The 21,531-nt window shown below is 40.3% G+C and overlaps 1 protein-coding gene and 1 pseudogene across 2 annotated transcripts in view; one reads left to right on the top strand and one right to left on the bottom strand.

Annotated features, from left to right (window-relative positions):
- PTPN2 (protein tyrosine phosphatase non-receptor type 2) overlaps nucleotides 1–21,531 on the top strand; it is a 138,829-nt gene that overhangs the window by 5,382 nt on the left and 111,916 nt on the right. The gene's annotated exons all lie outside the window — the stretch shown is intronic.
- LOC119001956 (non-histone chromosomal protein HMG-14-like) lies at nucleotides 7,326–7,725 on the bottom strand (annotated as a pseudogene).

Here is a 21,531-nt window from a genome sequence, read left to right as displayed (position 1 = left end):
TTACCCCCACCAGCATTCCCCACCACCTACCTTAGTTCATGTCCATGGGTTGTTTGGCTTTTCCATTTCCTATACTATTCTTAACCTCCGCCATCTGTTTTGTACCTACCATTTATGCTTTTTAAAAAAATATATTTTACTGATTCTACCATTACAGTTGTTCTATTCCCCCCCTTCATTCCCCTCCACCTGCACACTCCCTCCCCCACCATTCTCCCCGCCTTAGTTTATAACCACGTGCCTCAAGTTCTTTAGATTCTATATTTCCCCTACTATTCTTGCCCAGCCCCCTGTCTATTTTCTACCTACCGTCTATGCTACTTATTCTCTGTACCTTCTCCCCGCTTCGCCTCCTCCTTCCACTCCCCTATTGCTAACCCTCCATGTGTTCTTCATTTCTATGGTTCCACCAGCTGGGTCTAGCTGTCCTCTTGGTTTGCTTTTGTTTTAGGTGTGGTTGTTAATGACTCTGAGTCTGCTGTTCTTAAACTGTTAATATTTTTTATCTTCTTTTTCTTAGATAAGTCCCTTTAACATTTCATGTAATAAGGGCTTGGTGATGATGAACTCTTTGAATTTGACCTTATCTGAGAAGCACTTTATCTGCCCTACCATTCTAAATGAAAGCTTTGCTGGATATAGCAACCTTGGATGCAGGTTTGTAGATTTCATGACTTGCAATACTTCTTTCCAGCTCCTTCTTGCCTGTAAGGTCTCTTTTGAGAAATCCGCTGACAGTCTGATGGGCACTGCTTTGTAGGTGACTGTCCCCTTAGCTCTTGCTGCTTCTAGAATTCTCTACTTCATTTTAATCTTGGCTACTGTACTTATGATGTCCCTCGGTGTGTTCCTTCTTGGGTCCAACTTCTTTGGGACTCTCTGAGCTGCCTGGATTTCCTGGAAGTCTATTTCCTTTGCCAGACTGGGGAAGTTCTCCTTTATTATTTGTTCAAATAAGTTTTCCACTCGTGGCTGTTCCTCTTCCCCCTCTGGTACCCCTATAATTGGGATGTTGGAACGTTTAAAGATGTCCTGGAGGTTCCTAAGCCTCTCCTCATTTTTTTGAATTCTTGTTTCTTCCTTCTTTTCTGTTTGGTTGTTTCTTTCTTCCTTCTGGTCCACTCCCTTGATTTGAGTCCCAGTTTCCTTTCCATCACTATTGGTTTCCTGTGCATTTCCCTTCGTTTCAATCAGTTTAGCCTGCATATGTTCCTCTAATTTGTGGCTAAAATCAACCAATTCTGTGAGCATCCTGATCACCAGTATTTTGAACTGTGCATCTGAAATGTTGGCTATTTCTTGGTCACTTAGAATTGTAGGCTCTGGGGCTTTGAGCTGTTCTTGAGTCATAATGTTTGGTCTGTTTGCACCTGTTATGTATGAGGGGTGGAGCCTTAGGTGTTCACAACCCAGTCTCTGGGTTGTGATGCTGTATATGAGGGCGGGGTCAGAGAGGGGGGAAAAAAGGGTGCTTTGCTCTGCTCCCCTCCCTCTCAGATTTCTGTCCCCTCTGTGGCTTCCCACAAGCAAATTGGGCCCCTCTGGTGCTGGTTCCTGGGCGTGTGGGCCTGTGTACCCTCCAGGACCCTGTGGGTCTCTCCAACAATCTCTCTGTGAGCCTGGGAGCCTCTTCTGGCCTCTCGACCCCGAGAAAGTCTTTCCAGTTGGTGCTTTCAGGCTCTGATTCCCGTCACTGGGGCCCTAGCCTGAGTGGTCTGTTTCACTGTTCGCTCCTTTGCTTGGTTTATCTGCATGCAAATGTGTGACCGCAGTCAGCCAGCCGCCCTGCGCCCTCACTGGGTCCTCCTGTCACCACCCCACGCCTGGGATCCACCAACCCCTCCACCTCTGCTCCTGGGTCTGTTGGACCAAACGATCTTTCCAGTCTGACTCCATTCACTGCTGACCCCGCCCCTCTTACTGGTCTGGCTGAATGGTTCGTTGTTGTCGGACTTCCATACAGTTCAATTTACACTGTTTTGGCTGTGTTTTTTTGTTACTAAAACTTTGCTGTCTTTAAATTTAGTTGTGGGAGGGGGCACAGTGTTTCCACCTACACCTCCATCTTGGCCAGAAGTCCTCTACTTTAACTTCTTGGTTGTTGGACTTCCATACAGTTCAATTTTCTGGCAGTTCTGGTTGGTTATTGTTTTTAAATTAATTGCTGTCTGTCTTTTGGCTGTACGAAGAAGCAAAGCATATCTACATATATACATTTACCTTGGCCAGAAATCCTGACTTTACATTTGGTATGTATGTTAAGAATTGTGTACAAATTGAAATGTCTGTATACTTTTCCTCAAAACAACCAATAAAATCTCACTTATGGGAAAAAATGAAGTTACTAATGATTAGTGGCATGAACCAAATGAAACTGACAGAAGAAACAGTATATTAAATCAGACATACTGGTTCATGACAGACATTAAATACATTTAAAATAGCACTATAACATAGGGGTCAGGCTAGACCACTGGGAAAAGGTAGAGGGCAAGAAGAAAACACCCAGGCAGAATCAAATATTAAAAGTGGCTTGTCCCTCCCTACTCTGGTGAAGGGAGGGGCTGCTGGAGATGGCAGGTTGCCCAAGGTAGCCGACCAGCTCATGACTCAGCAGAAGGGAGCTTGTAAAGAGCATGTGTGATTTAAGAATTTGACCACTTGCTAAATGTGGATGCTGGAAGAGAAGAAAAGGCAAACATGGAGAACATAGAACACACTGGTTGTAAAGCTAGACACTCCCACTGCCTTCTGATGCACATGGGATTTTGGCAGAGGACTTTAAAACAGAAAGTGGGAGAATTCCGGCCAAGATGGAGGTGTAGGTGGAAACACTGTGCCCCCTCCCACAACTAAATTTAAAGACAGCAAAGTTTTAGTAACAAAAAAACACAGCCAAAACAGTGTAAATTGAACTGTATGGAAGTCCGACAACAACGAACCATTCAGCCAGACCAGTAAGAGGGGCGGGGTCAGCAGTGAATGGAGTCAGACTGGAAAGATCGTTTGGTCCAACAGACCCAGGAGCAGAGGTGGAGGGGTTGGTGGATCCCAGGCGTGGGGTGGTGACAGGAGGACCCAGTGAGGGCGCAGGGCGGCTGGCTGACTGCGGTCACACATTTGCATGCAGATAAACCAAGCAAAGGAGCGAACAGTGAAACAGACCACTCAGGCTAGGGCCCCAGTGACGGGAATCAGAGCCTGAAAGCACCAACTGGAAAGACTTTCTCGGGGTCGAGAGGCCAGAAGAGGCTCCCAGGCTCACAGAGAGATTGTTGGAGAGACCCACAGGGTCCTGGAGGGTACACAGGCCCACACGCCCAGGAACCAGCACCAGAGGGGCCCAATTTGCTTGTGGGAAGCCACAGAGGGGACAGAAATCTGAGAGGGAGGGGAGCAGAGCAAAGCACCCTTTTTTCCCCCCTCTCTGACCCCGCCCTCATATACAGCATCACAACCCAGAGACTGGGTTGTGAACACCTAAGGCTCCACCCCTCATACATAACAGGTGCAAACAGACCAAACATTATGACTCAAGAACAGCTCAAAGCCCCAGAGCCTACAATTCTAAGTGACCAAGAAATAGCCAACATTTCAGATGCACAGTTCAAAATACTGGTGATCAGGATGCTCACAGAATTGGTTGATTTTAGCCACAAATTAGAGGAACATATGCAGGCTAAACTGATTGAAACGAAGGGAAATGCACAGGAAACCAATAGTGATGGAAAGGAAACTGGGACTCAAATCAAGGGAGTGGACCAGAAGGAAGAAAGAAACAACCAAACAGAAAAGAAGGAAGAAACAAGAATTCAAAAAAATGAGGAGAGGCTTAGGAACCTCCAGGACATCTTTAAACGTTCCAACATCCCAATTATAGGGGTACCAGAGGGGGAAGAGGAACAGCCACGAGTGGAAAACTTATTTGAACAAATAATAAAGGAGAACTTCCCCAGTCTGGCAAAGGAAATAGACTTCCAGGAAATCCAGGCAGCTCAGAGAGTCCCAAAGAAGTTGGACCCAAGAAGGAACACACCGAGGGACATCATAAGTACAGTAGCCAAGATTAAAATGAAGTAGAGAATTCTAGAAGCAGCAAGAGCTAAGGGGACAGTCACCTACAAAGCAGTGCCCATCAGACTGTCAGCGGATTTCTCAAAAGAGACCTTACAGGCAAGAAGGAGCTGGAAAGAAGTATTGCAAGTCATGAAATCTACAAACCTGCATCCAAGGTTGCTATATCCAGCAAAGCTTTCATTTAGAATGGTAGGGCAGATAAAGTGCTTCTCAGATAAGGTCAAATTCAAAGAGTTCATCATCACCAAGCCCTTATTACATGAAATGTTAAAGGGACTTATCTAAGAAAAAGAAGATAAAAAATATTAACAGTTTAAGAACAGCAGACTCAGAGTCATTAACAACCACACCTAAAACAAAAACAAACCAAGAGGACAGCTAGACCCAGCTGGTGGAACCATAGAAATGAAGAACACATGGAGGGTTAGCAATAGGGGAGTGGAAGGAGGAGGCGAAGCGGGGAGAAGGTACAGAGAATAAGTAGCATAGACGGTAGGTAGAAAATAGACAGGGGGCAGGGCAAGAATAGTAGGGAAATATAGACTCTAAAGAACTTGTGACACATTGACATGAATGAAAGGGGGGGTGGGGGAGGAGATGAATGAAGAGGGGTGGAATGGTGGAGGAGCGGTGTGCAGGGTGGAGGGTAGTGAAGGGGGGGAATGTGACAACTGTAATGGCATAATCAATAAAATATATTTTTTAAATAAGAAGTTAAGAAGAAACAGTATTACAGCCTGGTAGGAGGGACAAGATGAGCACCAGGGGCGTAGAGGACATGCTGCAAGGCATCAGCTCGTAGACCTGGAAGTCCCACATTTGCTTGCAGATAAACTGGGAGGAACAGCTGGGGAGTGAGACAGACCATGAAACCCAGGGTTCCAGGACAGGGAAGTAAAGCCTCAACACCTCTGGCTGTAAAAACCTGTGAGAGGTGCAATGGTGGGAGAAATTCCCAGCCTCATAGGAGAATTTGTTGGAGAGAGCCATAAGGTGCTAGGATGTTTACAATAGCACTACTCGGGAATCTGCACCAGAAGTGAATGTAATAAGGGCTAATTTGCTCCTGGGTGGCAGAGGAAGTGACTGAAAGCAGGGTGAGAGCTGAGCAAGTGGCATTGTCCCCTCTCTGATCCCTCCTCCAAATACAACACCATACCCTGGTGAAGTATGTTGCCCAGTCCTGGCTAATGCCTAAGGCTCTGCTCCTTACAACCTAACAGGTACACTGAGACAAAGAAAAAATGGCCCAAATGAAAGAACAGATCAAAATTCCAGAAAAGAACTAAGGAGCAAGGAGGTAAACAACCTATCAAATGCAGAGTTCAAAACACTGGTAATCAGAATGCCCACAGAAATAGTTAAGTATGGATGCAAAATAGAAGAAATGAAGGCTATACAAAGTGAAATAAAGAAACATGTACAGGGAACCAACAATGAAGGGAAGGAAACAAAAGGAAATAAACATCACTTGGGACAGAATGAGCAAAGAAGAATTCAAAAAAATTAGGAGAAACTTAGGAACCTCAAGGACAACTTTAAACATTCCAACATCCGAAACATAGGGCTGCTGGAAGGGGAAGAACAACAGCAAGAAATTAAAAACTTATTTGAACAAATAATGAAGGAAAACTTCTCCAATCTGGCAAAGGAAATATACTTCCAGGAAGTCCAGAAAGCTCAGAGAGTCCTAAAGAAGTAGGGCCCAAAGAGGAACATACCAAGACATATCACAATTAAATTACCCAAGATTAAACATAAGGAGAGAATCTTAAAAGCATCAAAAGGAAAGAACAGAATTACAAAGGACTTCCCAAGGGCTATCGGCTGATTTCTCAAAAGAAACCTTACAGGCAAGAAGTGGCTGGAAAGAAGAAGTATTCCAAGTCATGAAAGGCAAGGACCTACATCCAAGAAAACTCTCTCCAGCAAAGCTAACGTTTAGAATGGAAGGGCAGATAAAGTGCTTCCCAGATAAGGTCAAGTTAAAGGAGTTTATCACCACGAAGCCCTTATATGAAATGTTAAAGGGACTTATCTAAGAAGAAGAAGATCAAACCTGTGAATTGTAAGGACAACAAACTCACAAGTATCCACAATTGAACTAAAAAAAAAACAAAACGCAAAACTAAGGAAACCACTAGAATAGGAACAGAATCACAGAAATGGAGATTATGTGGAGGGATATTAGCGGGGGTAGGGGAGAATGGGGGAAAGTACAGGGAAGAAGAATCATAATTGGTAGGCACAAAGTAAACAGGGAGGTTAAAAATAATATAGAAAATGGTGAAACCAAAGACCGTATGTACACATACGGTGTACAACACATGGACATTAAGGGCAGCAATGCTGGAGGGAGGGGGAGGGTCCAGGGCTGAGGGGGATAAAGGGGAGGAAAATTGGGACAGCTATGATAGTATAATCAAAAAATATACTAAAAAATAATAAAAATAATGTAAAGTCATATATTGTGGTATTTCCTGAAGTCATTCCAGTGACTTTCCAGCTTAAAATTTAAAGACTAATTTTCTCAATAGAGGATCTAGTACCAATATCTGCAAGTGTTGATGTGTTGTTACAGCAGTCTGACTAATTCACAGTATAATATATATAGTACATAATCAAATTTTCAGTGTTTCAGAGCATGTTACAATGTTAATAGGAAAATGGGAGTACCACAACAAAGATGTTACAGAGTGCACAAAATTCTAACAGGGAGAGCCTAGGTCAAGGAGTGGTTTTCTTTAGGAGACAGTTCTACCAAAACCATGAGAAATAGAAGTAATTTGAAATGTTCAAGATACAGTGAATGCATGACTGACTCCAAATTGCCATTTAATGTGCTTTGTATTATAGGGTATAAAAACTGCCGGCAATCTATGGAATATTAAGCTGATACCAAAGAAACTCAAAGCCTCCCTTGTTCAATATCCCAGTGTTTTCTGGCTGTGAAAGCAAATGATTTCACCTCTTAAAAAATATTTACACTTAAAAAAAAAATGGGATGAGGTATGGCCCTGGCTGTAGCTCAGTGGATTGAGCCCGGGCCTGCGAACCACACGATCGAGGTTCCTCGATTCCCAGTCAGGTCACATGCCTGGGTTGCAGGCCAGTTCCCAGCGGGGGACACATGAGAGGCAAACATACATTGATATTTCTCTCCCTCTCTCCTCCCCTTTCCCTCTAAAGATAAATAAATAAAATTTAAAAAATTTTTTAGAATGGGATGAGGTAGAATTCCCTTCTTAAAAAATGTTTCTAGAGCTACTAAAAAACTTGCGTGTACAAAATGGTTGATAAAAATACTCCTCTGGATTGTAGAAGAATGGAGACAGGGACCAATGATAAGACATGATATATGAAGTTAATCAGACTTGGCTGCTCCTTTTCTGCTTTATCTGAGACTGGACTCTTCTCATTTTTAGTTTCTCCATTTTCTATAGGTAGATGTTTAGGTTCCTGGTTATTAGCTACTTCAGCCTGTTTTCCCTTTGCTCCCCTTTTCCTTTTTATTTACACTTTTTGTTTGCAGATTTATCCTTTCCTGCTATGTCTGTTTGGCTTGGCAGGTTTAGCTGACAACCTCCCTGATCTTTTGGGCTCCTCCTTTGCTGTCCCTTTGATGGAGCTGACCTTCCTCTAGGGCATCATGCTGGTGAATCAGGTGTAGGCCGAATGCCTGAGGGCCCCAGTGTGCGGCAGAGAACCTCTGCAAACCTGAACTGCTTGACTGCTTCTACTTCATTTGCCTTATTTGTAGCTTTAATTGAAACTGCTCTTAATCCTCTGAAGAAAATGTCATACTGAATTATTTTGTTTTTTCTCTTACTATATTTGAACAGATTTGTACTCTTAAAGCTAATAGTTCCTCTTAACTGTCTACTTAATAGTGCTTCTAGGAATTTCTTAGGTGGGTTGGAGTAAGGTCATATGGCTCCCTGTTTCTATTTGAGGGCTGGGGTAACCTTAGAAAATTGTTTCTCTGTGTCAATAGGAATTGCCTCTATGCTGATTTATATCTTAATTACTGAAGTTATAAAACAGGTTCACATTTCACATCTTAAAGTTTTTATTCTTTAAATCTCTATTGCTGTAACTCAAATTCTATCATTGTTAGGGTGAAATCATTATTTCATAATACTTTATTATATAATATTAAATAGTATTTTCATACTCAGTATATCTTTGTTCTATATAGTGCACAGAAAACTTTATATCCTTGTTGTGCTGTAGAATATTCTACCTTGAACTCTTGTGATAGAGCAGAGAATAAGAATTAGGAAACTGGGAAAGGGTAATCCCTTTTCTATTAATTTTATACGAAAAAATAGGACTAAGGTAATTCCAAATTGATAGATTTTCTACAAATGGGAGAATATACTTATATTTCTTTCTTTGTACTTAAGGTCCCGAAATAAATCCTGAATTCAAATCCTGAACGTTTAATCCTGACTAAACGTTCACTTTCTTTTCTTTTTAGTCAAATGTTTTTGCATGTATTCTGGCTAAAGATATTGAGGAGGGACACAATAAAGTAGGAAGCTAAATATCTTACATTCTTCAAAAACCATTATTTTAGTGTTCAGGCCCTTAATATGCCTGTCACTGGTTGGGGAGATAAGGTCCCTCGTGCAGTAAGTTCTGCTGTGCACCATACTTCTCTTAGAGAAGAGCTCCTTTTTGAGGGAGTTTAGCAAGGATGAAATAACTAATCTTGACTGAGCTCCTAGTTTGTATTAGGCATTTGCTGTATACTTATGTGAATTATCAAAGAAGTAGCTCCAAATCAGAAAACTGAGACTCATTTTTTCCAAATTTATAGTACATTTGAGTGGTAGATCCAGATAAGAGTCCAGGACTTAACTTTAGAGTCTGTGTTTGAAGAAATAAGTAATTTGTTTAGGATTACATGAACATGGCAAAAATTAAAACAGTACAGAATGGTATGTATTAGTGGAAAAATCCATCACTTCCCTCTGTTCTTCCTAGTTCCTTCTCTATTGCCAGACGTATTTTATCCTTATGTAAGTTGTTGCCTACTTGCCTCCCTTTCTCCTTCTATCTATCCCATCCCTATAAAACAAATATTAGTATACTGTTTTATGCCTTGCTTTTTTCACTTAATATATCTCAGTAATTCTTCTATACAGATCTCATGTGTTCATTTTAACAGTTAAATAGTGTTCATTAACTACTTGTCTGTCTTGGACATGTAGGTTATTTCTACATGTCAATTAGCTATTATAGACAACAGCTGTATTTAGCTATTTAACCAAAGAAGTTGTACCAATGTACATGTTTCTATCAATAGTTTAAGAAAGTGCCTGTTTCCCTATACCTTCATCTACCCAGTTATGTTATCAAACTTTCCATCTGTGTCTGATAGATAAAAAATGGTTTTACTGTGTAAGTTATAATGTGTACTTCTACCATTATGAATGAAATTGAACAATTTTCCTTATTTTTAAATGCCAGGTTTTTTTTCTTCTTTTTGATATGTAAGAGCTGTTTACATGTTAAGGAAATTAAGCATTTGCTATAAATTGCAAATTTTTTTTCAGTTTATGATTACCTTTGGACATGTTTATGTTAGATATTCTTATGAAATCAGATTTATCAGCCTTTACTAGTTGTGTGTGTGTGTGTGCGCGCGCACGCGCGCACACCATGGCTTAAAAGGCCTTCTATATTCTTTGATTACAAAAATTTTTCTCTAGTGTTTTCTGATATAATTTTGTGGTTTTATTTCTTTTATATTGAAGTCATTGCTCAAACATGACTTTCTTTTGGTATGAACAATTAAATTTGTGGTAAAGTACATATAACAAAGCCTGACATTTTTAAGAGAACAGTATAATGTTATTTATTCCATTTACAGTGTTGTGAAACCATCACCACTATTTCCAGAACCTTTTTGGCACCCCAAATGGAAACTCTGTGTCCATTAAGAGATAACTCCATATTTCTCCCTACCCCCTAGTCCTTGGTAACCTCTACTCAACTTTTTTTTTTTAAGATTTTTAAAATTTATTTATCTTTAGAGGGGAAGGGAAGGAGAGAGGGAGAGAAATATCAATGTATGGTTGCCTTTCATGAGTTCCCTGCTGGGAACTAGCCTGCAACCCAGGCATGTGCCCTGACCTGGAATCGAACTGCGATTGCGTGGTTCTCAGGCCCACGCTCAACCCACTGAGCTACACTAGCCAGGGCTCTACTCAACTTTGTATCTGTGAATTTACCTATTCTAGGTACCTGATACAAGTAGAGTTATGCAGTATTTGTCTCCGGATTATTTGACTTACTATAATGTTGTCAATGTTAAACTGTGTTGTAGCCTATATCAACTTCATTCCGATTTATGACTGACTAATATTTCTTGGTATGTATGTACCACACGCATTTTCTTTATTCATCTGTTAATAGACACACGTTATTTCTGCCTTTTGGTTATTGTGAATAATACTGCTACTGTGAACATTGGTGTGCAGATATCATTGTCCCTGTTTTTGATTCTTTTGTATTTGGACCTAGAAGTGTAATTGCTGGATAATATTGATGGTAATTCTGTGTTTTGTATTTTGAGGAACTGCTAAACTGTTTTTCATGTTGGCTGCAAGATATTACATTCCCACCAGCAATGTGTAAGTGAAACTGGAAAAGTCAGCATTCATGCTGCCTATCACTAGCAGAACCATAAATTGAGACAAGAATTGAATCTTTATAGGAACTCAATTTAGATGCCTGTGATCTGAGAAGATGGTGGATGATGTACCTTAAAAACCATCTTAAAGATTGCATCTCAAGGTGACCTTTTTTTTTAATAAGGGGAAAGAAAAGGATCCGTAAGGGGTTTGAAATTTAGGGAAAAAGGTTAATCAGATAAAAGTTACGGTCCAGCAGTTTTCCTAGCATCCCTTCATCTGCTGACCAGTGATTCTTTATGTGTGTCCTGGTCAACAGACATTCCTTTACTGGAGCATAATGGCTTAGATACTATCACGATAGCTTGCAATCCTCCTGAAGCACAAAGGTTGAATTCTTGCTGGCTTCCAGGAGTTAAGGTAGGTCCAGTCATGCATTCCAGTTCCTGGAAACAACAGCTTTCTGCATGCATTAATCACTAAGCCTATTGACTATAACTAAAGCTAAAAAATTTTAACTCATGAATTACCCCATCACAAGGAATCTTATTTCTTCACATCCTCATTAATACTTGTTATTTTCCATTTTGAAAATTATAGTCGGGGCCTAGCCCTGAGTGTGTCTCTCTATGGCCAGCTTGTAGTGTGTGGATTCTTCACTTCGTGTAGGAAAGATTTTACAACATAAACCCAGATGACTATGAGGGTACGTTTATTAAAGCTGGGGACAGTAAAACACTGAAGGGCTTAGCATAGAAGCAACAGAAGACCCCAGGCTAGGCTGCTTTGGCTCACAGAGAAGTCAGAGAAAAGGAGATTAGGTTCAGGAGATTAGCTAGGGAGAAGCTGCTGTTTTGCCCATTCCTCCCCTGATTGTAAGCCTCTGGTTAGAGTTTAGGGGGAAGAAGTGAGCGACAAAGAGGGGAAAGGGAAGGGAATGGGCTGCTCCCCGTTGCACTGGGTCCTTTGTCTTGAGTTTTTTTTTTCTCTCTCTCTGACAAGTGGGAATCTTAGGTGAGGTCTTAGAAGAGGGTTTCAGCAGAATATTCATCAGTTTTCCAGGTGTGCTCTTTCAGGGTCCTGGTTTCTACTGATTGGTCAGTTCCAGACAGGGAGTTGTTAGTCATTATAGCTAGTCTTGGAATTGCCTACCTTGTTCTACTTTTTCTGGGACTGCAGTTGGAATACAGCAGAGGCCTAGATGTTATCTCAGGGAGGGTGACTTTCTGGATCTGGCTGTAAATTGATCAGCCATTTTGTTCAGCTGTCTTGTCTAAGTTTCTCTGTTGCTCCTGTCCTGGCTTTTACTGGCTTGTCTCAATGCAAGTGAGTATGAATTGGTATATCATCATGTTTTAGATTTGCATTTTCCTAATGACTAAGGATATTCAACTTCTCTATCATGTGCTTATTGACCATTTATATCTTTAGAGAAAGGTCTATTCAAATCATTCACCCTTTGAAAAATTATATTTTATTGATTATGCTATTACAGTTTTCCCATATTTTCCCCATTTATCCCCCCTCCACCCCACACCCCCAACTCTCAGCATCCCTGCCCTTAGTTCATGTCCATGGGTTGTACATAGAAGTTCTTTGAGTTCTCCCTTTCCTATACCATTTTTAATCTCTCCCCATCTATTTAATGCCTACCAATTATGCTTCTTCTTCCCTGTACTGTTCCCCCCATTCTTCCCCACCCTGTCCCCACTGAAAACCCTCCATGTGATGTCCATTTCTCTGATTCTGTTCCTGTTCTAGTTGTTTGCTTAGTTTTTGTTTTTGTTGTTTTTCTTTCTTTTAGTTTTTTAGGTTCATTTGTTAATAGTTGTGAGTTTCTTGTAATTTAACTGTTCATAGTTTTTGATCTTCTTCAGTTTCTTCAATTTCTTCAGTCTCTTTTGAGAAATCAGCTGACAGTCTGATGGGAACTCCTTTGTAGGTAACTGTCTCCTCTTGCTGCTTCTAGGATTCTCTCCATTTTAATCTTGGCTAATGTCATTATGATATGCCTTGGTGTGTTCCTTCTTGGGTCCAACTTCTTTGGGACTCTCCAAGCTTCCTGGAAGTCTGTTTCCTTTGCCAGATTGGGGAAGTTCTCCTTTATTATTTGTTCAAATAAGTTTTCCACTTGTTGCTCTTCCTCTTCCCTTTCTAGTACCCCTATGATTCAGATGTTGGAATGTTTAAAGATGTCCTGGAAGTTCCTAAGCCTCTCCTCATTTTTTTGAATTCTTGTTTCTTCATTTTGTTCTGGTTGAATGTTTTTTTCTTTCTTCTTGTCCACTCCTTTGATTTGAGTCCCAGTTTCCTTCCCATCAGTATTGGTTCTCTGTACATTTTCCTTTATTTCACTTAACGTAGCCTTCATTTGTTCATCTGATTTGTAACCAAATTCAACCAAATCTGTGAGCATCCTGATCACTAGTGCTTCGAACTGTGTATCTGTTAGGTTGGCTTCTCTTCATCACTTAGTTGTATTATTTCTGGAGCTTTGATCTGTTCTTTCGTTTGGGCCATTTTTTCTGTCCTGACTTGGTTGTTATGTAGTGAGGAGTGGAGCCTTAGGTTTTCACCTGGGTGGGGCCACCCAGTTGCTGGGTTGTGAGGCAGTATGTGGGGGAGGGGGTCCGAGAGGGAACAATGGCACTTGCTCTTTTCTGCTGGATTTCAATCCCTTCTGCCACTTCCCCCAAGCAATCTGGGCTTTTCTGGTGCTGATTCCCGGGTGGGTGGGTTTATGTACGTTCTAGGACCCTGTGGGTTTTTCCAGTGAACTCTCCTGTGAGGCTGGGAGTCTCTCTCAGAATCTCAACCCCCATATGTGTTTTCAGTGGTGTTTTGAGGCTTTATTTCCCCTCACTGGAACACTAAGTTGCGCGGTCTGTCTCGCTCCCCAGGTTTACCTGGTTATCTGCGTGCAAGTGTGGGACTCCAGTACACCAGCCATCTTGTGCACCTCGCAGCTTCACGGTCCACTGCCTTACTAAGCCCAAGGTCTGCCAGACAGCAGTTTTCCGCCAGTCCTCTTCACTGGGCCGCCCTACTCGTCCCCTCCTACCTGTCTGGATGAACGTTTCTTCTTTAACTCCTTGGTTGTCAGACTTCCCTACAATTCAGTTTTCTTTCAGTAGTGGTTGTTTTGTTTGTTTGTTTGTTTCTATATTTTTGTTGTTCTTACTTTGGTTGTGTGAGGAGGCATAGTGTGTCTACCTACACCTCCATCTTGGCCAGAAGTATGGGCCATATTTCTTTGCCTTGGCACACCTGAGAAGTTGTAAGGGGTCAAGGCCTTAGGAATTCACTTGGGCAGGGCAATCCTCTTTGCTGCACTGCAATACTTCCTGTTGGGGAGGGGCCAGAGGGGGAACAATGCAGCCTGCCTGCTCTTCTCCAGTGAACTTTTCAATGAACTCTCACCTGTGAAACTGGTAGTTTTTTCCACTGGGGCAACCACTGCAGTCCACAGCTACCTCTGAGTCTGAGTTTTCCCTTAATTAGCCCCTACTGCACAGCCTGTTGCCTCGCTGTAGCCAGCCTTGCCCCCACCATCCACTGCCTCACTGTGGTTTCTCTCCATCCACTGCCTTACCAGTGTGGTTGGTCTGGTTGACTTTCTTTAATTTCTGGGTTGTCAGAGTTCCATGCAGTTTGATTTTCTGGCACTTCTGGTTGTTTTCTGATTTGAGATTGATCTTTATCCTCCTTTTGGTTGTGCACGGAAGCGAAGGGTTTCTACCTACCCAATCTTGGCCGAACTCCCTACTGCCCGCCCCCCCCCCCTTTTTTTAAGTTAAGACTTTAGTCTGACCAGTCTGGCTTGGTTGGTTGTCATCCTCCAAAGCAAAAGGTTGCCTGGTTTGATCCCTGGTCAGGGCACGTACCTGAGTTTTGGGCCTGGTCCCCATTTGGAGTGTATGTGAGAGATAACCGATTGATGTTTCTCTCACACATTGATGTTTTTTGCCCTCTCTTCCTCCCTTCTCCTCTTTCTAAAAATAAGTAAATAAAATATTTAAAAGGGTAAAATTAAGACTTTATTTTTTTATAATACCGCAGTTGTAGGTTCACAGCATAATCGAGGGGAAGATACTGAATTTTCCTATATATCCCCTGCCCCTACACGTGCATAGCCTCCCCCATTTTCAGAATCTCTCACCAGAGTTGTATATTTGTTAAAATTGATGAACCTACATTGATACATTATAATTAACCAAAGTTCATAGATTATCTTAGGTTTTACTCTTGGTTTCATTCTGTGGTTTAAACAGATGTATACATAGTCGTTATTATGGAATCATGCAGTTTTTTCAGTGTCCTAAAAATACTCTGTAGTCTACCTATTCATTTCTCCCTCCCACTCATAAAACCCCTGATCTTTTGTCTTCATAGTATGTATTTGCTTTTTTCACAGTGTCATATAGTTGGAACCATATAGTATGTCTGTAGCCTTTTCACATTGGCTTGTTTGGGGCATTTAAGGTTCCTTCATTTCATTTCATGGCTTGATAGCTCATTTCTTTTAGTACTAAAGCTGTTTCATATCTACATGTACCACAGACTATCCATTTCCCTAACGAGGGGCATCTTGGTTACTTCCAAATTTTGGCAGTATGAATACAGCTTCTATAAACATTCATGTGCAGGTTTTTGTTTGGACATGTTTTAACCTCCTTTGGGTAAATACCAAAAGAGCATGATTGCTGGATCATATATGCTAAGAGTATGTTTAGTTTTGTAAGAAGCTGCCAAACTCTCTTTCAAAATAGTCGTACCATTTTCTATTACCACCAGCAGTGAATGAGATTTATTATTGTTCCACATTCTTGTCAGTATTTGGTGTTACAAGTATTCTGGTTTATGGCCATTCAGTAAGTATCTTTGCCTATTTCTAAATTTTAAAAAATTGTTATTCTATTACAGTTGTCCGTTTTCCCCCCTTTACCCTGCTCCACCTAGCCCACAGCCCCTCACAGTCAATTCCCACACCATTGTACATCTCCATTGCTCCTTGATATGTGTTCTTTGACTAGTTCCTTCCCCTTCTTTCCACCATTGTCCCCCACCTCCTTCCCGTCTAGCTGCTATCAGTCTCTTCCATGTTTCTATGCCTCTGGTTCTATTTTGCTTGTTAGTTTATTTTGTTCATTAGATTCTTGTTATAAGTGCCATATTGTATTTGTTTTTCACTGACTAGCTTATTTCACTTACCATAGTAGTCATCTTCAGTTCTGTCCATGCTGTAACAAAAAGTAGGAGTTCCTTTCTTTCTGCTGTGTAGTATTCAATTGTGTAAATATACCACACTTTTTTGATTCACTCATTTCTTGTTGGGCACTTAGGTTGTTTCTAGCACATGGCTATTTTAAACAGCTCTGCTAGGAACATAGGGGTGCATTTTTTTTTTTTTTTTGAATTAGTGTTTCGGGATTCTTAGGATATATGCCAGCAGTGAAATTGCTGGGTCAAAAAGCAGTTCCTTTTTTAATTATTTGAGGACATTACTATTTTCCACAGTGGCTGCACCAGTCTGTATTCCCACCAACAGCTCAGTAGGGTTCCCTTTACTTTACATGCTTGTCAGCACTGTTTGTTGATATATTAATGATGACCATTCCCAACAGGTGTGAGGGGATATCTCAGCGTGGTTTTAATTTGCATGTCTCTGATGGCTAGTGATGTTGAGCATCCTTTCATATTTCTGTGGGCCATCTTCATGTCCTCCTTGGAGAAGTCACTGTTCAGGTCTTTGCCTCATTTTTTTATGGGATTGTTTGTCTTCCTGGTGTTGAGTCATATGAATTATTTATATATTTTAGAGGTTAAACCCTTGTCCAAGGTATTATTGGCAAAAATGGTATCCCATAAGGTTAGTTCCCTTTTCAGGTACTTTATTTTTCTTGTTGCTATACTAAACTGGGGGATTTCCCCCCACCAGTTCCTCTTTTTGATACTTAATTATTTACAGAAATGGCATTAATATCTGTGTGTTGACTTTGTAACTTGCTATTTTACCAAATTCACTTCTTAGGTTGAGTATAGAGTTTTCTATGTACACAATCATATTGTCTGCAAATAATAACAGTTTTACTTCTTCCTTTCAAATTTGTATACCTTTTCTTTTTTCCTGTCTGATTGCTGTGGCTAGAACTTCCTGTACATTATTGACTAAGAGTGGTGAAAGTAGACACCATTGTCTTCTTCCTGATGTTAGAGGAAAGCTTTTCATTTTTACCATTTGAGTGTGATGTTGGCTAAAGGTTTCTTGTATATGGTCTTTATTAGGTTCAGGTATACTCTCTCTCTTCTGACTTTGCTGAGTGTTTTTATTATAAATCGATGCTGGATTTTATCAAATGCTTTTTGTGCATCTATTAATATGATCATGTGATTTTTTTATCCTTTATTTTGTTTATGTTGTCCATTACACTTACTGATTTGTGAATACTGTACTATACTTGTCTCCCTGGAATGAATTCTGCTTGATCATGGTCGATGATCTTTTTAATGTTGCTGGATCCAGATTGTCAATACCATGTTGAGGATTTTAGCATCTATGTTTATTAGAGATGTTGGCCTGTAGTTTTCTTTCTTTGTTATGTCTTTACCTGGTTTTGGAATTAGGATAATACTGGCCTCATAAAAAGAGTTTGGGAGTCTTCCCTTGTCTTGAAATTTTTGGAATACTTTGAGGATAAGAGTTCATTTTTTTCATTGCATGTTTGATAAAATATGCCTGAGAAGCTCTCTGGTCCAGAGCTTTTGTGCACTTGAAGCTTTTTGATTACTGCTTCATTTCAGTAGTTGTTACAGGTCTATTCATGCTTTCTGCTTCTTCTTGATTCAGTTTTAGAAGATTGAATGTTTCTACAAATTTATCCATCTTGCTTAGGTTTTCCAAATTTTTTGGCATATAGTTGTGCATAGTAATTTCTTACAATCTTTTGTATTTCTGGTATCAGTTTTGACTTTTTTTCTAAAATTTTTTCATGGGATTTTTTTTAAATATTTTATTTATTTATCTTTAGAGGGGAAGGGAAAGAGAGAGGAAGGAAACATCAATGTCTGGTTGCTCCTTGTGCATCTCCTGCAGGGAACTGGCCCCTGCCGGAAACTGGCCTGCAACCCAAGCATGTACCCTGACTGGGAATCGAACTGCGATCGTCTGGTTCACAGGCCCGCGCTCAATCCACTGAGCTACACCAGCCAGGGTAGTTGTGACTTTTTTTTCATTTCTGATTTTGTTTATTTAGTTCCTCTCACTTTTTTTGTTCATGAGTCTGGTTAAAGGCTCATCAGTTTTATCTTTTCGAAGAACCAGCTGTTGGATTTATTGATCCTTTGAATTGTTCTTTTAGTCTCTATGGCATTGTATTCTGCCTTGATTTTGATGATTTCCTTTCTTCTACTCAGATGATGATTTGATGATTACTTCTTCTACTCTGAGCTTTGTTTATTGTGGTTCCTTTAGTTTTTGTAGATGTAGGGTTAGGTTCTTTACTTCAGATTACTCTGACTTATTCAGGTAGGCCTGTGTTGGTATGGACTTTACTCTCAGGATTGCCTTCACTGTATACCATAGGTTTTGGGTTGTTGTGTGGTCATTTTCATCTCTTTACAGTTAATTGATTTTTTTCCTTGATCTCACTGTTAACCCAATCATTATTTAATAACATGTTATATAATTTCCATGTATTTGAATGTTTGTTTGTTTTTTCCTTGAGGATGGTTTCTAGGTTCAAGCCATTGTGATCTGAGAAGATGCTTGATATGATTTCAATTTTCTTGAATTTGTCAGGGCTTGTTTTGTGTCTCACCATGTGGTCCAGCTTTGAAAATGATACAGGTGTGTTTGAAAAGGCTATCAGCTGAAAAGAATGTATATTTTGAGATTGGGGAGGAGTTCTGGCCAATGAAGGCATAGGTAGAAACCCTTCACTTTCTCACACAACCAAAATGAGTTTAACAACCAATCTAAAATCAAAAAACAACTAGAGGTGACGGAAAATCAAACTGCATGGAACTCTGACAACCAAGGAATTAAAGAAACAGTCAACCAGACCAACCAGACTGAAGGTGAGCAGATGGAGAACCTGCAGCAAGGTAGTGGACTGTGTGGGCGGGGCTGGCTGAACAGGAAATGAGACTCAGAGCTGACTGGACTACGTCAGGGATTGATGGAGTGGGAGAAACTCCCAGTTGCACACAAGAGTACCCAAGTTTGTTGGAAAGTGGGGCTGGAGCCAAAAAGTGGAGCATTATTCCCTCTCTGGCCCCTCCCCCACAAACAGTACTGCAGTAGAGCTAGGAGAGCTGCCCTACCCTGATGAATACCTAAGGCCCTGCCCCCTTACAACTTAACAGGGTCCCTGAACAAAGAAATAGGGCCCAAATGAAAGAACAGAGCAAAACTCCAGTAAGAGTGCTAAGTGATGAGGAGAAAGCCAACCTTTCTGATGCAGAGGTCAAAGCCCTGGTGATCAAAGTGCTCACAGATCTGATTGAGCTTGGTCAAAAAGTGAAAGAACAGATGAAGGATACCCAAAGTGAAATAAAGCAAAATATTCAGGGAACCAACAGTGACAGGGAGGAAACCAGGATTCAGAGCAATGATTTGGAACAAAAGGAAGAAATAAACATTGAACTGGAACAGAATGAAGAAACAAGAATTCAAAAAAGTGAAGAGAAGCTTAGGAACCTCTGGGACAATTGGAAATGTCCAATATCTGAATTATAGGAATGGCAGAAGGAGAAGAACAATAGCAAGGAATTGAAAACTTAATTGAACAAATAATGAAGGAAAACTTCCCCAATCTGGTGAAAGAAACAGACTTCCAGGAAGCCTGAGAAGCCCCAAGTCCCAAAGAAGTTGGACCCAAAGAGGCACACATCAAGGCACATCATCATTAAGTGACCCAAGATTAAAGATAAAGAGAATCTCAAAAGCAGCAAAAGGAAAGAAGAGTTTCCTACAAAGGAGTGCCCATAAAGCTGTCAGCTGACTTATGAAAAGAAACCTTGCAGGCAAGAAGTGGCTGGAAAGAAGTATTTGAAGTCATGAAAAGCAAGGACCTACATCCAAGAATACTCTATCCAATGAAGCTATCATTTAGAATGGAAGGGCAGATAAAGTGCTTCCCAGATAAGGATCAAGTTAAAGGAACTCATCATCACCAAGCCATTATTCTATGAAATGTTAACGGGATTTATCTAAGAAATTGAAGGAGATCAAAAACTATGAACAGTTAAATTACAAGAAACTCACAACTATTAACAAATTAACCTAAAAAAATAAAAGAAAAACAACAAAAACTAAGCAAACAACTAGAATAGGAACAGAATCAGAGAAATGGACACCACCTAGAGGGTTTTCAGTGGGGACAAGGGTGGGGAAGAATGGGGGGAACAGTACAGGGAAGAAGAAGCATAATCGGTAGGCATTAAATAGATGGGGAGAGATTAAAAAATGGTATAGAAAAGGGAAAACTCAAAGAACTTCTATGTACAACCCATGGACATGAACTAAGGGCAGGGATACTGAGAGTTGTGGGATGCAGGGCGGAGGGGTTTTAAAAGGGGGAAATTGGGAAAACTGTAATAGCATAATCAGTAAATATACTTTATAAAAAGAAAAGAGTGTATATTTTGCTTCTTTGGCATGAATGTTGTGTAAGAATCAATGTCATTTGATCGAGATTATTGTTCAGTGCTGTAATATCCTCTTTAATTCTTTGCTTAGAAGGACCTCTGCATTATTAGCAGTGGGGTGTTAAAATCCCCTATGATAACTGTCTTGTTGTCAATCTATTTCTTGTAGTCCTCCAAGGTTTTCCATATATATTTTGGTGCTCCTATTTTGGGTGAATATATTTAGAACAGTTATATTCTCCTGTTGGATTACTCCCTTAAGTATTATATATTGACCTTTTTATCTTGTTATGACCTTGGTTTTGAAGTCTATTTTGTGCGATGTAAGTATTGCTACTCCAGCTTTTTCTTCATGTCCGGTTGCTTGTAATTTTTTTCTTTGATAACTTCACTTTCAGCCTCTTTTGATTTTGTTTTGAGGTGGGTGTCTTCTTGATAACATATATGTTGGTCATGTTTTCTTATCCATTCAGATATCCTATGTCTTTTGGTTGGAGCATTTAATCTCTTTACGTTTAAGGTTATTATTGATAGGTATTCATTCATCGCCATTTTTTTCTCTGTACCTGTGTTCCTTTTTTTTTTCTCTAGTTCTTCATCTTCTTAAAGCAGCCCCTTTAACATCTCTTGCAATGCTCATTTGTTGGAGATGTATTTTTATTTTGTTGGCTTTTTTTTTTTTTGGTCTGGCAAGCTCCTTATTTTGCCTTCCAATTGAAATTGGAGCCTTTCTGGGTAGTCTTGGTTGCATACCTTTGCTTTTCAGTAGTTGAAATATTTTGCGCCGTTCCCTTTTGGCTTGTAGTGTTTCTGTTGAGAAATTAGGTGATAGCTTTATAAGAGCTTCCTTGTGTGTTACTAGCTGTTTCTCACTTCCTGCCTTTTAGATTATCTGTTTGTGTTAAATTTTGTCATTTTAATTATGATGTGTCTTGGAGTGGGTCTCCTTGGGTTCATCTTGATTGGGATCCTGTGTTCTTTCCAAAGTTGTGTGATGTTTTTCTTTCATCAAGTTAGGGAAGTTTTCTATCATTACATTTTCCAAATGGTTTTCTGTCCCTTGCTCCTTTTGTTCTCCTTCTGATATCTCTCTATGATGTGAGTAATATTACATTTCATGTTGTCTTGCAGCATTCTTAAACTGTCTTTGTTCCTTTTGAATCAT

Source organism: Sturnira hondurensis, unplaced genomic scaffold (assembly GCF_014824575.4).
Source record: "Sturnira hondurensis isolate 20B ecotype Veracruz unplaced genomic scaffold, ASM1482457v3 Scaffold0017338, whole genome shotgun sequence".
Classification (NCBI taxonomy): Eukaryota; Metazoa; Chordata; class Mammalia; order Chiroptera; family Phyllostomidae; genus Sturnira; species Sturnira hondurensis.
This window is presented reverse-complemented; position numbering and strand designations above follow the sequence as displayed.